Genomic DNA, 14,249 nt, shown 5'->3' on the forward strand with positions numbered 1-14,249 from the left:
AAGTTTAGGAAACGTGTTGTTTCAGTTTAAATGATTAACAGACACTTTACAGTGTGAGGTTTCTCACTTCATGGAGCTCTGTGAGGGCAGCGTAATATCTGCTTACGATGCGTCCAACAGGACAACTCAGCGCGCAGGTAAGAAATGTTAGCTATTTTTGAACAGATACTCAGTGAAATTATCCTAAATAGTATAATGACAGGTTGTTTTTGTAACATAGGTGCATACGTAAAGGTAAATGTGTCTTTAGATGTGGAGTTTGCCAAAGATTGAACTTAGCTAGCAGGCTAGTTAGCTTTCTGCTATTAGCTAGTTAGCGTTCATGTGTCCTACAGTCCTTCAGTGTCCAGCTCACGTTTGTGCCTTCAGCGCTGTTTGTTAACATCTGTGTTACACACTGGTGACTACAGCTAATTCAACAGTGGCTCCAGCTGCACAGTGTCCCATGTTCATAAATACTAGTTAGTTTACACAGCAGGACATTTTCAGGTGTGTTTATTGTGTGTTGTGATCCGCAGCTAGCTGGCTAAGTTATGTATGAAAGACTGATGATGTGAAGGACGCAGTTCTGCTCAGCGCAGTTCAGGTTGAAGAAGAACAACGTTCAGTACTGGAGAAGTTAAGAGGGTTCTGTCTGAATTTCCAGTTAGTCTTTGTTGTGTGGAGAGCAGTGTGTTGTTGTTAGTCTGTGGCGTGTGAAGAGCTGTGTGCGTCTTTTAGTAAGTGTAGACACAACAGAAGTAAATGTAATTGATTTATTATTTATTAGCTAAGTATTTACAGCTGACTTGCTGTGATGTCTTAGGATTAATATGATGAAAGTGAACCTTTATGGAAAAGTTATGGGTTAGTTCATTATGTAATGTAATGTAATAGTGAATATAGTCTGGTAATGTGCTCTCAGTGTACTAACTAGAGTAAGTGAGTTATAGGTTAGTTCATTATGTAATGTAATAGTGAATATAGTCTGGTGATGTGCTCTCAGTGTACTAACTAGAGTAAGTGAGTTATAGGTTAGTTCATTATGTAATGTAATGGTGAATATAGTCTGGTAATGTGCTCTCAGTGTACTAACTAGAGTAAGTGAGTTATAGGTTAGTTCATTATGTAATGTAATAGTGAATATAGTCTAATAATGTGCTCTCAGTGTACTAACTAGAGTGAGTGAGTTCTAGGTTAGTTCATTATGTAATGTAATGGTGAATATAGTCTGGTAATGTGCTCTCAGTGTACTAACTAGAGTAAGTGAGTTATAGGTTAGTTCATTATGTAATGTAATGGTGAATATAGTCTGATAATGTGCTCTCAGTGTACTAACTAGAGTGAGTGAGTTCTAGGTTAATTCATTATGTAATGTTATAGTGAATATAGTCTGATAATGTGCTCTCAGTGTACTAACTAGAGTGAGTGAGTTCTAGGTTAATTCATTATGTAATGTTATAGTGAATATAGTCTGATAATGTGCTCTCAGTGTACTAACTAGAGTAAGTGAGTTATAGGTTAGTTCATTATGTAATGTAATGGTGAATATAGTCTGGTAATGTGCTCTCAGTGTACTAACTAGAGTAAGTGAGTTATAGGTTAGTTCATTATGTAATGTAATAGTGAATATAGTCTAATAATGTGCTCTCAGTGTACTAACTAGAGTGAGTGAGTTCTAGGTTAATTCATTATGTAATGTTATAGTGAATATAGTCTGATAATGTGCTGTCAGTGTACTAACTAGAGTAAGTGAGTTCCTTTATGTTTTCTTCTTGGAGACTGTACAGAAGTTTGGCAGAGAGAGATGGAATTTACAAACTGTCAAAAAATTTATTGCTTGATTTGATTTGCCCCCCTCCACATTAAAAAAAAAAAAAAAAAAAAAAAAAAAAAAAATATATATATATATATATATATATATATATATATATAATTATTATATGATGTAGAAATATTATATGAAAATACATTAAAACACAAGGAGGGATCCTCAAAATTGTTTTATTGACTTAAAAAAAAAATGAATTGTGAAATATTCAGGTGATTAAAGTTAATAAAAGTTACGAGTCTTAAACGATTACGTACCACCCAGTCTTTGATGTCTGCTCTGCTCAGCTGCCGGTCATGTACTGATAATCAAACATGCATATGGGTCTCAGTTGTGTCTCTCTCTCTCTCTCTCTCTCACTCACCCAATCACTCACTCACCCATCCTACTCCCTCCCATTGGCTGATTCTCTAAGAAGTCACACCTTGTCAAAAGTCGTCACTCTATCATGCAGAAAATACTTTCTGAAAAAAATTGATATATAGCCCATCACCCATCCCACTCTCCTCCCATTGGCTGATTTTCTAAGAAGTCACCCCCCCACTAACACTACCATGCAGGAAACCCCCTCCCAAAACCAAATCCCTCCCAGGGTCAGAACTAGCCCAGAAAGATAAAATTGTGGTGCCTTTTTTTCTTTGTACCCAACCAACCAGACCTGTTTAAAAGAGGTTCCTTTAATTGAGAAGTGTTATTGTGATTACAGAAAATCTAAGTTTTCAGTCTCATACTACACCAGTTTTTCTCCACTTTCTATGTTGTTTAGTATCCTCTCTGACACACACTCTACAGTCAGGGATCGTTGATTCTCACTCTCTCTCTCTCACGCACGCACACGCACACACAGACACACACCTCTCCCCAACACCTCTTCACATCTTATTTGCCAGATGTACTCAAACAGGGCAATAAGAAAACCTTTCAGAAAACATCATAAAGTTTCCATGTATTTATTTTTTCTGCGATTTCTAAACAAATGTGGTTACTTTATAAGTTTTATCACACAAGGTTCTTGTCCGTTATCACAGTTTGGGCCCTTAACATTTTTCAGTGCATTCCACATCTGAGAGTGGTGTTGGGGAGGGGTGGATTGTAATTTACAGCTTTTGTACAAAAACCATTTCATTTCTACACCTACACTTCTTTTCTTATTTAGTTTACAGTTATAATTGTAAGCGATACATCTGAAAACTTTTGTCAAGACCTCCGAATGAACATGGGCATGGCTCACATGTTTTCAACAGGTACGTTCTTTTTTATCTGTTAAAACATATTAGTATAAGCTACTAAAAAGGCTGGCATGTATCTAGCTATTTATTTAGCTAATGGTTGAAATACTTTATCATGCGTTGTATGATTTAACTCGGTGGGGCTTAGTGTCATAATTAATTTCAGGTCTAGACCGCTCAGCCTTCCAGTCGAACAGACTCAGCTCCTTATCCCTGTCGTCAGAGCCATCTTAATAAAATGGATCCAATTATTCTAGTATAAATGTGATTAATAAACATGCTTTTAAAAATATACTTACGTGGAGATGGTGGCCTACAGGTTAGTGTGGTTGAACAGCGTGAATAGGCATAGAGATATTTAGATGTATGTTATAAGCTACAGTGACCTCTGTATACGTTTCTATAGACGTTGCCGGTTGTACGAGGTGAAATATTTGTGAGCTCCGCCGGAGGGCTCGATGAATAGTGGATGATGGTAGAGGGATTCACCCCCTCTGCCTCTGTGTGACAAATTAACGCACTGCATAACCTTTTAGACATAAAGCGGAGTTTTAACATATGGTAGACGCACTCTAGAAAAGATTACCTTGTAATAACTCATTCAATATATGAACTGTTTCATCAGCTTGTGTCCTCATATCTGCAAATAAAAGGTAACAAAAAATGTAAACAAAACAAATGTATAAAAGTTCACAAATAAGAAATTAACTTGGTCGGCAATTCTCTCCTCAGAGTCAAGAAAGTGAATGTCGGAAACTATAGAAATACATAGAACAGAATTATTAAAAAAATGGATAACGGTTGATCCATGTCCATGTTCGTTCGCACGACTTGGCAAAGTTTTCAGACGTATCGCTTACAATTATGGCTGTGAACTAAAGGAGTGAAGTACTGAATATACGGCTTTAAGAAAAAATCGGTGGGGAAAGAGATGGTTTTCAGATAAAAGTTGTAAATTACGTCCCTCCCTCAAACACCTCTTTCAGTTGTGGAATGCACTGAAAGTGGTAAGAGTACAACGTGTGATAACGGACAAAAACCTTGTGTGATAAAACTTATAGAGATCAGAGAAAAAAATTAAAAAATGAAAACTTTGTGATGTTTTCTGAAAAGTTTGCTTATTGCCCTGTTTGAGTACATATGGCAGATAAGATGTGAAGAGGTGTTGGGGAGAAGTGTGTCTCTGTGTGTGTGTGTGTGTGTGTGTGATAGAGAGAGAGAGAATGAGAATCAATCAATCAATGACCTCTCACTGCAGAGTGTGTGTCAGAGAGGACACTGAACAGACAGAGAAAGTGGAGAAAAGCTGGTGTATGAGACTGAAAACTTAAATTTTCTTTAATCACATTATTTCATTATTAAATAATTATTTCAATGATTCCTACTCAAACATCGGGGGTACAACTAAACTTGAATGAGCGGGTATGAGGGTCTGGTTTTGTGGGAGGAGTTGCACGCTGCACAGGATTGGTCAGACCGGTTGGTTGGGTAGTAAGAAAAGGTGGCAAAATTTGATCTTTCTGGCCTAGTCCTGACTCTTGGAGGAGTTTGATTTTAGGCAGAAGGACACCTTATATCAATTTTGTCAGAAAGTTTTTACTGCATGGTAGTGGGGAGGACTTGTGAGGAGGTGTGACTTCTTAGAGAATCAGCCAATGGGAGAGAGTGGGATGGGTGAGTAAGTGGGTGAGTGAGAGAGAGAGAGACACACAACCGAGACCCATATGCGTGTTTGAGTATCAGTACATGACTGGCAGCGGAGCAGAGTGAACATTAAAGACTGGGTGGTACGTACTCATTTAAGACTCATAACTTTTATTCACTTTAATCACTTGATTATTTCTCAATTAAATAATTTTTTAAAAAGTCAATAAAACTATTTTGAAGTGTCACAGAACGCTCGTCTCCTGCGAGTCACGGGGTTTGGCCCACCTCATGACTTGGGATGATGTTTGTGGCCACGACTGCACACACCTGTACCTCGTCTTGTCTGTGTATTTAAACTCATGTCAAGCTGGCAGTGTGTTGGTCATTGTTAGTGTAGCATGTTTGTAACTATGTATTGAGGCTTGACTGTTTGTTTAATTATCATGTTAAATGTTAAAAATCATTAGCGTTTAGTGTGCTCATGTTCATTGTTTGTTTTCACGTGAGGACCACATTTGTCCTTTATGTTGTGTTGGAATAAATGTTCGTCCATGTCGAGGAAATCTGTGCATCCTGCTTCAAGCCCTTCGGCACTTAGGCTACCACGTTACAGAATGACCAACATACACAGGATGCAAGCTTCCGCGGCAAAAAACGGATTTCCTAGCAGGAGGTCTGTAGGCACCCCCACCCTGCATTGGGGAGAGGACAGCGACTGCTGTCCGGGTCTTCTCCGAAAGCGGATGGGAACACCCCCAGAAATTTCTTGGGGGAGGCCTGAGGCTGTTTAGCCTGGGCCAAGGAGGACCGAAGGGCACTGCAACGACCAGGAGGAGGGCGGAGCTGAAGCCCGAGTCCCACCACATGACTTGAGAGGATGTTTATGGCCACCGTTGTCAAGTTAATCAATCAAATCAGGCAATAAATCATTTTGACGGTTAGCAAATACTATCTCTCTCTTGAGATTACGCTGACCAAACATGCTGCAATGAACAGGTGATGTCTTTAGAATGTGCAAATTGTGGGGACATTCTCTTTCATGAATTATAATGTTTTATTTAAATACCTAAATTAGGTTACTACTTTTCTGTTATTATGCTTGCACTGTTAGATTTGTATATATCTATGGTAAACTGGACCTCAGTAACAGGCATGCTACAGCCCTAGCTACAAAATCCAGCTAATTTGCTGCTGTCAGATGAACTAATCTGGTCAATGATGGTCAAGATAGTTGAAAAGATGGACACCCAGGCAATAGATGTACCTTATGCAGTTAAACCAGCTGATTAAACTGGTAGACCAGCAAAGGCTATGTTTTGGTTCAAGTTTGATGGTTTAGCTATAATTTCCAACTGGACAGTGGGTCCAGCAGCATAAACAACTTGACCAAGCTATTCAAGCAGTATAATCAGCAGGGTCATACTGGTCAAATCTGATTATACTGGTCGACCAGTTTGGTTATTGCTCATGCTGGTCAACTATCTTGTTCTTATCTTATCTGAAGTGTGATGCTTATAGCTACATGCATACAAAATGTGATTTCAAATAAATAACAATCTAATTGTAAGTATTTTGGATTTTAATCATCATTTTTAAGGCTGCCTACAGCCTAGCATAAATAAATATGCACGAATAGGTCGGTCTTTCATTCTGTATCACGTATATCATAATAAAACCATGGTAACCAAAAAACGTACTTTTCACTTCCAAAAGACTTGGCGCTGATCTCAGAAGTCCATCTCCTCCCCGTGTCCTCTGCAAACAGCCATTCTGTTGTTGTGGCAAACTTCCATTGTGTTGTGACTGGATTTGCAGCATTTCTGAAGTTGTGTAAGTTTTCTGAATTTGCACCGGGTTGTGTTGTCATTTTGATGAATGTGCTTTATGTATTTGCAGGGCGATGGGTCTTCCTGGCAACTGTAGTGGGTGTGGAGTGTGAATCAAGCTCCAACTTTGATATAAATAATTGTTTTTTCTCTCTTGGGCTTTATGTATATTCTTTAGAAAGGCTCTTCTTTTGCTACGTTTTCAATTAAGCGCACATAATTAACCACAAATGCATTTCCGTAGCAATGACTCCTTGGAAATGTAAAGGAAGTCCAATGGAAACGCATGCTTTATCCTATTTTATATAAAGAAGAATTGATTTGCAGATCGATGCCTGCTGTGTTTTCCAGTTTTATCTCATGGGCTCCATTGGTCAATGCAGGAACATGGTTGAATATTTTCATGAATGGTTGGCATATACGTGAATGCTTGATTTATGCCTAGCATAAGCTACATGACAATTTTAAAGCTACATTTACCAAAGACTGTACTGTTTTCCCCAACTAATGCATATATGTAGTTCTATCTAACAAGTATTTCATAGATATAAAGAATAACAGCAAAACCTAGCGGAACCTACACCTAGGAGATTGGCACGAGAGAAGTGTGGTGGAAATTCAATGAAACGGGGAGTCAGATGTGGATAATAAGTAAAAAAGGTTTTTAATAGAAAAGAAAGATTCCACAGAGTGTGGGGCTCACTACCAAGAGAAGCCCCGAGTCATACAGAGCATTGCTTGATATACAATTCTAACTGTATGCCTTGACCAATCACAGACTTCCTGCCTCTTGTTGCTATGGCTCATATACCATTCAGCTTTAAGCGTTGCTTATCTCTTTCAGGCCGGCGGGTAAGAATCTTGCTTGACTGTCATCCCTTAATTGCAGGCAATAAAGCAATGGCAGGCAATAAAGCAATTGCAGGCAATAAAACGAGAGACATCTTCCTGCTTATCTGATCTACGGTCTCACTCCCTTAAAGTTCTTTGCTTACATAAACATTTTTCCTAGGGAACAGGATACTGCTGAATGTATGTGAATCACTGAAGCACATAGTATTTCCTTTACAGAAGTGAAAGACCTCACATTATTCTTAAGTCCTATTCTTTCGGGATTTACAGAGGAGTCACAGGTGAACAGCCTCCAACAGAAAACATGACATTCATCCTGCTGGAAAGAACAAACACAAAGGTGCTTGACATGAGAAGAAGTGATTTGAAATTCTCACAAACTGCTTTTAAACTTGTTATATGTGCATCATGTTCAGATGGTAACACTTCAAGTTTGCTGTATATAACCTTTTGTCTTTTTTCTTTTTCTTTTCTTTTATTCTCTTCCCTTAGATGTAGAGTTTTGCTGATGCTACATTACGGGCTGATTAAGGAGGTGTTGTCCTTCACAGTCAAACATTTCATCATACTAATCTTGGGTGCTGTGTGTGCTTTGTGTTGAGCAAATCTTGGCTGGCCACTGGAGTTGTGTACAGGGCAGGAGATTGAGCTTGATCCCAGTGATGAGTCCCTGTCGGGCCTGCGGGGCTACCTGTAACCCTGGCCCTCATCTATCACATTGCATGCTGCAGTCATTTATTATAGAGAGAAATGTGAACTAAGGTCGACAATGGCACTTACACAAAATTGCTACATCGAATAAACTTTAGACTGTATGTGTGTGTGTGTATGTGTGTATGACTTTGTGCATGGCACCTACTCCCCTGGATGGGTTTCATGTGGCCCGGTGCAGCACCTAATGATGGCAGATGTGCAATGAAAGTGAAAGTTTGGATTGATGTGACCCGTCGGAGAGAGTCAGTCAGCCAACCTCACACTCCAACGTCACATGAGAAACAGGAGGCCAAATTAACCCACTAGGCTTAGTGCACCTAATGGTACTGTTCACTTATGCATACTGTCAAGGCCACAACACAGAGCATGGTAAACCTGGACTTCAGGTGACACTGTTTGGATGTTGTGCTTACTAATCCTAGCTGCAACAGTTATTTAGGTCATTATATCAGGTGATATAATCAGGTGATTACTGTCGGCCAAACAGTACTAATCCAAATTCTACCAATGCCAAAAGAAGATGACCTTAAGTTGACTTGAGTAGTGAAGAGCAAATGAATCGAGTTTAGACAGACTAACAAACTGGGTATCTGACAAACATAAAATAAGATGTTATTCTAAGTACAAAATTCTTCAATTTCACCTGAGCACATTTATAAATACAAAGGAGTTCTTACAAACAATATAAAGCACACTACTCATTTTTCATATATTATCTGGCTTCTCCTACTACTAATTCAGAAGCACTTTGCTTACACAGCTGATGAAATACCTCAAAAACATTTCATTACTCAAAGACAAAACATTAGAGAATATTCAAAGAAAACAGATAATGGTTCAAGGCAGATATGACTATGCAATATTTCAAACATGTATGTGCAAATGATTTATTTCAAAGCTTAAGGTTTTGATCACAGATTCAAAATCAGGAGTGAAAGAAATTAGAGAAAATGTTTGTTTGAGGATATGCTATTTAATTTGGGAAATTCATTGTATGGAAACATTCTGGAAATTAATGTATAGTCTATCCTGTCCTCATCTTGGTCAAGGCTGGTCAAGCTGCTTCAAGCCTGAGTGGAATCTTGATCCGCATCTGAGTATTTTTCTGCACTTGGACTGAAATAGTTTACTCAAAGTGCTGAACCCTTTGGATGGATTGGAAAAGTGCTGCTCATGGCTTGAGGGCTTGTAATCCGCAGCGTGAGGGTCTCCAAGCATCTCTCTCACCTTGGGTGAGGCACCCTTGTGTAAGTAGTGATAGGGCTTTTTGCCACTGTTGTCACGTATGTTGCAGTTGGCACCATGATCACGCACCAGAACACTCAGGACTGATTCGTGGCTGTGAATAGCAGCGATGTGTAGTGGGATGTAGCCGTCGTAGCTCTTGGTGTTAACGTCAACCCCTGGCCCACCTTGCTGTGAAAGAAGAAGGATCTTGCGCACCATTTCACTGTTTCCTTGTTTAGCAGCCCAGTGAAGTACTGTGAAGCCAGAAATGAAGTTTCTCTTCTCTGCCAGCTTGATGTCCTGGAGCAGAAGTTGACAGATTTGATCCTGCTGTCCTGCAGCACACTTCACAAGCCACTCATGTTCTCTTGGCCCTAGAGGGAAGATGACTGACTGCTTTGTATCCACACCTGGTTTGGTGTCTTTGTTGACCCTTTTCAGGGCTGGTGAAGCAGGTGCCACAGAGTGCCTCTACTTGGTCCTGGCTGATCTGTGCAGGTCATATCCATCAGTCACTTCACTCAGACATGCTGCCACAGTCCGTTCATGGGCCATCTTTAAATCTGCCAGAGCAAGTATCATTATTTCTGGATATATATAGAACACATATTGTATGTACTACATACAGCCTGACAAGAGCCTAAAATCTTGTAATAGATTAATAATGCACTTATAGTGCACTAAGTGGTGTTGCATATTTTAAATGAGAGTTTTAGTCACTGCTGATCAGAGGATAAAAGCATTTTCAATAAGTCCGTTTTTGTCCCTTATTGTAAAGATTATTTAGTTTACTGTGTTTTTTTATACATGAGATTTAAATTAATCCTTTTAGAAAGGCAAGCCCAAAAAGCAGAAAAAAATAATCAAATATCCATACCAACTGTAGGACGTTTTTTCCACTCTATCTTCAATTTTTTTAGATTCCACTTCTGCTTTACTTTTTTTGTTTTCTTTATTAGATCTCTCCTGGATTCCACCTCCTTTGTGTCTATATATTGATTCTCGATGCCTCCAGCACACCAGCTCCAGAAATGCCTCATTGTTTGATCTGTCCTCTTCAGTGTCTTTCCACAGACTGATCTGTAAAGGTGTTCATGGGATTCCCCTCATGTGTGACATTATGACACGGGACATATGGGGTTCTAAAGTTCCAAGGGTGTAGATGAGTTGTTTTTCTTTGAATTTCCTAATTTAATTGCTGCCATAGCAACAACTGACAATGCAAACAGATATGTCATTAATGCAGCGACTCTAACAGGTTCCTCAGTCTGGATTGATTAACCATGTATGGCTCACCACCAGAGACTGTGATACATATAACATTCCAAAGTGTACTTAATTCTGAGCAAAATCTAACTAGCCTCATTACTGCTGAACTATGAGGGCCCGTTTAAAGAGAAATCAGGGAAACTGTACTTGCACATACATATGAAACATTTTCCCATAAATAGCCTACTACTTACATTTGTGCATAATAATTTAAACTTGCATATACATGCACTTGCACATTCAATCATTGATGCGTAAACACAGAGTTGCACTATGCTTGTGTGTGTATGAGTGTGGCTGCTGTCACAGAACGTTCGCCTCCCGCGAGTCACAGGGTTTGGCCCGCCACGTGACTTGGGAGTATATGTTTATGGCCATGCCTGCACACACCTGTACCTCATCTTGTTTGTGTATTTAAACCCTTGTTAGTGTGTACAGTATTGTTGATTATTGTTGGTGTAGCCTGTGGATGTCAAGATTAGTCTCGTTATTGTTAAACGTATTCATGTTCATGTTATATGTGAGTGCCGTTATGTTGTATGTAATAAATGTTCGTCCATGTCGATTGAGTCTGTGCATCCTGCCCCCCCCCTCCTCGGTACTCAGGCCACCTCGTTACAGCTGCGTGTGTAAAACAATTTTCAGGGTGCCGGAAGTCATTTCATTGTAACAGCAAGGCAGATATTTAACATGTGTACAGTGTGCATAATAGACAGAGGAAGACTGTTGAACTATTAATATTAGGTCAGTTATGACATTTGTGTAATACGTAGTGCTTTCTATCTATAAAGTAATGCTTCTCTTAATGACAAATGTAACTGTTTTCCCATATATAATTGTGTGCTTTATATTGTTTGTAAGAACTTTTCTTCTCATTTAGAAATATGTGGACTAAGTGATCAGTTTGTCTTATTATTTAATATGCTCAGTCTCACTATTGTTGGCAGATTTCATCACATTATTACAAATGTGGATACGTTATCTTATAATTATAAGCAGTGTGAGATGTGAAGCTAAGTGAATTACATGTGCAGAATTTCTAACAATAGCCTGTTTTGTATAGGCCAGCTAGCTGACCACTCAGTAAAATTAAATGTGATTGCTGAGCTTGTTGCAGGTGAGTCAATTTAATTTGATTTCATTGTGTTTAATTTTTAACTCAGATGCATTAATCTGAACATTTTGTGTTCTAGCTGCAAGCAAATGCTGATTTAAGCTGTTTTATAGTTAGCTTGAAATAATTGAGCTTCATCGCTGGGTGTTCATTTTTTTTTTTTTCTATTATTGATCAGGAAAAAAAACTACAATGGATGAGATGGACGTTTTCTATGTATGATATGGAATTTGAGTATATGAGTGAATGTTACTCTGTAAATGTATAAGAATATGCAGATAAGATTATTATGAGATTATTATTTATAATCAAATGACTACACTATATGACAACAGCTTCCTTTAATTTATATATTTTATTATATTGTTATTATGAAAGAAGTTGTAACATTTACTGGGAGGTGCATGGCAGAGCAAGACATACCTCCTGTGGGCTTGCTAGCTGAGCCCTCAGTGAAATTAAATGTGGTTGCTGAACTTGTTATAGTGTGGAAAATAAAAGGAAACCCCTTTTATCCACAACCTGGTGTGCTTCATTGAGTGGGACGGAACACAGAGGTCCCACTAGCTACTATTTTACATTCCCATTCAACCTAATGACATTCTATATAATAGAACTCTAGTTTTGAGCGAAATACCTACAATTAGATGATTTATTTCAGATCACATACTTTCAAATAAAACGATAAAGGATTCTGGCACTTATTTTTCTAATGACTGTGAGACATTCTAGATACCACAGCATAAGCAGACGGACAAACTGATTATGGCACATGCTCTTGACCAACACAAACCTGACATATGATAATTTACATAGTACTAGTTTCTACTTGAAATGTGTTACAAAGACACCTGTTGTTCTTATTAATTTGCTGCTATTCCGATATGCCTCTACCTTTATTTCCTTGTGTTTGCACTGACTGGGTCTATGAAAGCAGGGAGCAGGCGTGTGTGTCTGTCAAGGCCGTGTGTGTTTGGAAGCGCTCTCAATGTCCGGTTAACTGTAGAGATATTCAAGCCTGGTAAATTGTTGTCATATATTCAAGCTTCAGTGTTAGACAGCAAACATTCAATTGGCCGAGGTTGTCCTGCAAATTAGAAATGTTTAGGTTTACATGACCTCATATGCAATCACAGCTTTATCAAATGAAAATTGAAACAGAAAGAAAAAATGATGCATTTGGATAGCAAGTCCACATGTGAAGTACAGACTGCATGGATGAGTAAGTCCAAACTGTTGGCACGCATTCTGCTAAAGGCAGTGCGTGCAGGAAAACTGCTATTAGCACGTCCATCGTTTTTGAGGTGATTAACATTGCTTTTCTAAGACAGACATCTGTTTTTGACATCTTTTACTTTTACATCCTATAAATGGTGACTGCTCCATATTATGTGCGATTATTTAAATCTGGATCTTAAAAACATTTTTCTTTGTGCAGGTTTTGATTAAGGATTACAGGTACATCATCATTTTGTCTTGGCTGCTCATCCATCAGATAAAAATAAATAGCCCATCAAATAAATAGCAAATACCCGGTGTTGTGCAGTGAGCCCAGTCAGCCAAACCCTCTTTGTGAAACAGAAAACCTCAGCATCAACACTATTAATAATATATTAAAGTAGCTTAATAAGCACTGCTCAAAATGATATTCCTATGTAGTGTTTCTCAGAGGTTTATCATACAGCTTGACTGCCAGCTACAACAGGACTTACCACTAGTGCAATATTCCACATATGCAGACCAAGGGGATCTCCAGTGCTGAAAAATCACACTGAAAAAAACAGCGGTGGCACTTGGCTATCAGATCAAATTTGAAAAAACTCTGCTGTGGCAGTTTTTAAAAATATATTTATATTGAAGTCCTACTTTTAATGGGGTTTAAATGCTCACTCATACAGAGAACGTATGATTACTATATCTATGACTTTTCCCATAATGCCAAATCACTTCCACTACCACCAAAGAGTGACAGCCTTTGACTTTCACAACTGCAAGATTGGGCAATTTCTACTGTACTATTATTTATTTATTTATTTATTTATTTGTTCTGAAATCAGTATTAAAGTACTAATGTGGTTAATGGGGCTTAGAGACAGTTATTACTTACTATTACTTACTTATCTATTACTTACTTATTTTCTTATTGTATTGTGGTCATTTACATAACGATCTGTAGGTCTATGCAGTCTTTAAAATCAGCTTTGGAGATCAAGTGTGCAACCATGGCACTGAAGGTTTCTGTTGCTTCCAGAGGATGCAAGGCACTGACCCTGGTTTATTTCACATGCACAGGTGCAGGAGCTGAGATACAAGACAAATAAAACAAATCTGAACAGGACTATTGCCTAAAATGACTGACTGACTGTTTTTTCACTACTTATGAAATATAAGGTTAATTTAGGAGTTTTATATGTAATCTCTTTCGTACATTCATTGCTGCAGTTTTTGCAGACTCCATTCTCAAATATCCTTAGGGCTGCCATCGTTTAATACATTTTCTAGTTTATCTGATGAAATGCTATATGATACACAGAACCAAATAACTCAATTAACTCAATACT

The 14,249-nt window shown here is 38.4% G+C and overlaps 1 long non-coding RNA gene across 1 annotated transcript; it reads left to right on the forward strand.

Moving 5' to 3' along the window:
- The first annotated feature begins 6,947 nt into the window (after positions 1 to 6,947).
- LOC145659942 (uncharacterized) lies at positions 6,948 to 7,984 on the forward strand. Its single transcript, XR_014126129.1, has 2 exons — positions 6,948 to 7,704; positions 7,857 to 7,984. It is a non-coding gene; the product is annotated as an uncharacterized LOC145659942 (long non-coding RNA).
- Positions 7,985 to 14,249: the final 6,265 nt, after the last annotated feature.

This window comes from Electrophorus electricus, chromosome 1 (genome assembly GCF_041902795.1).
Source record: "Electrophorus electricus isolate QZ-2024a chromosome 1, ASM4190279v1, whole genome shotgun sequence".
NCBI lineage: Eukaryota > Metazoa > Chordata > Actinopteri > Gymnotiformes > Gymnotidae > Electrophorus > Electrophorus electricus.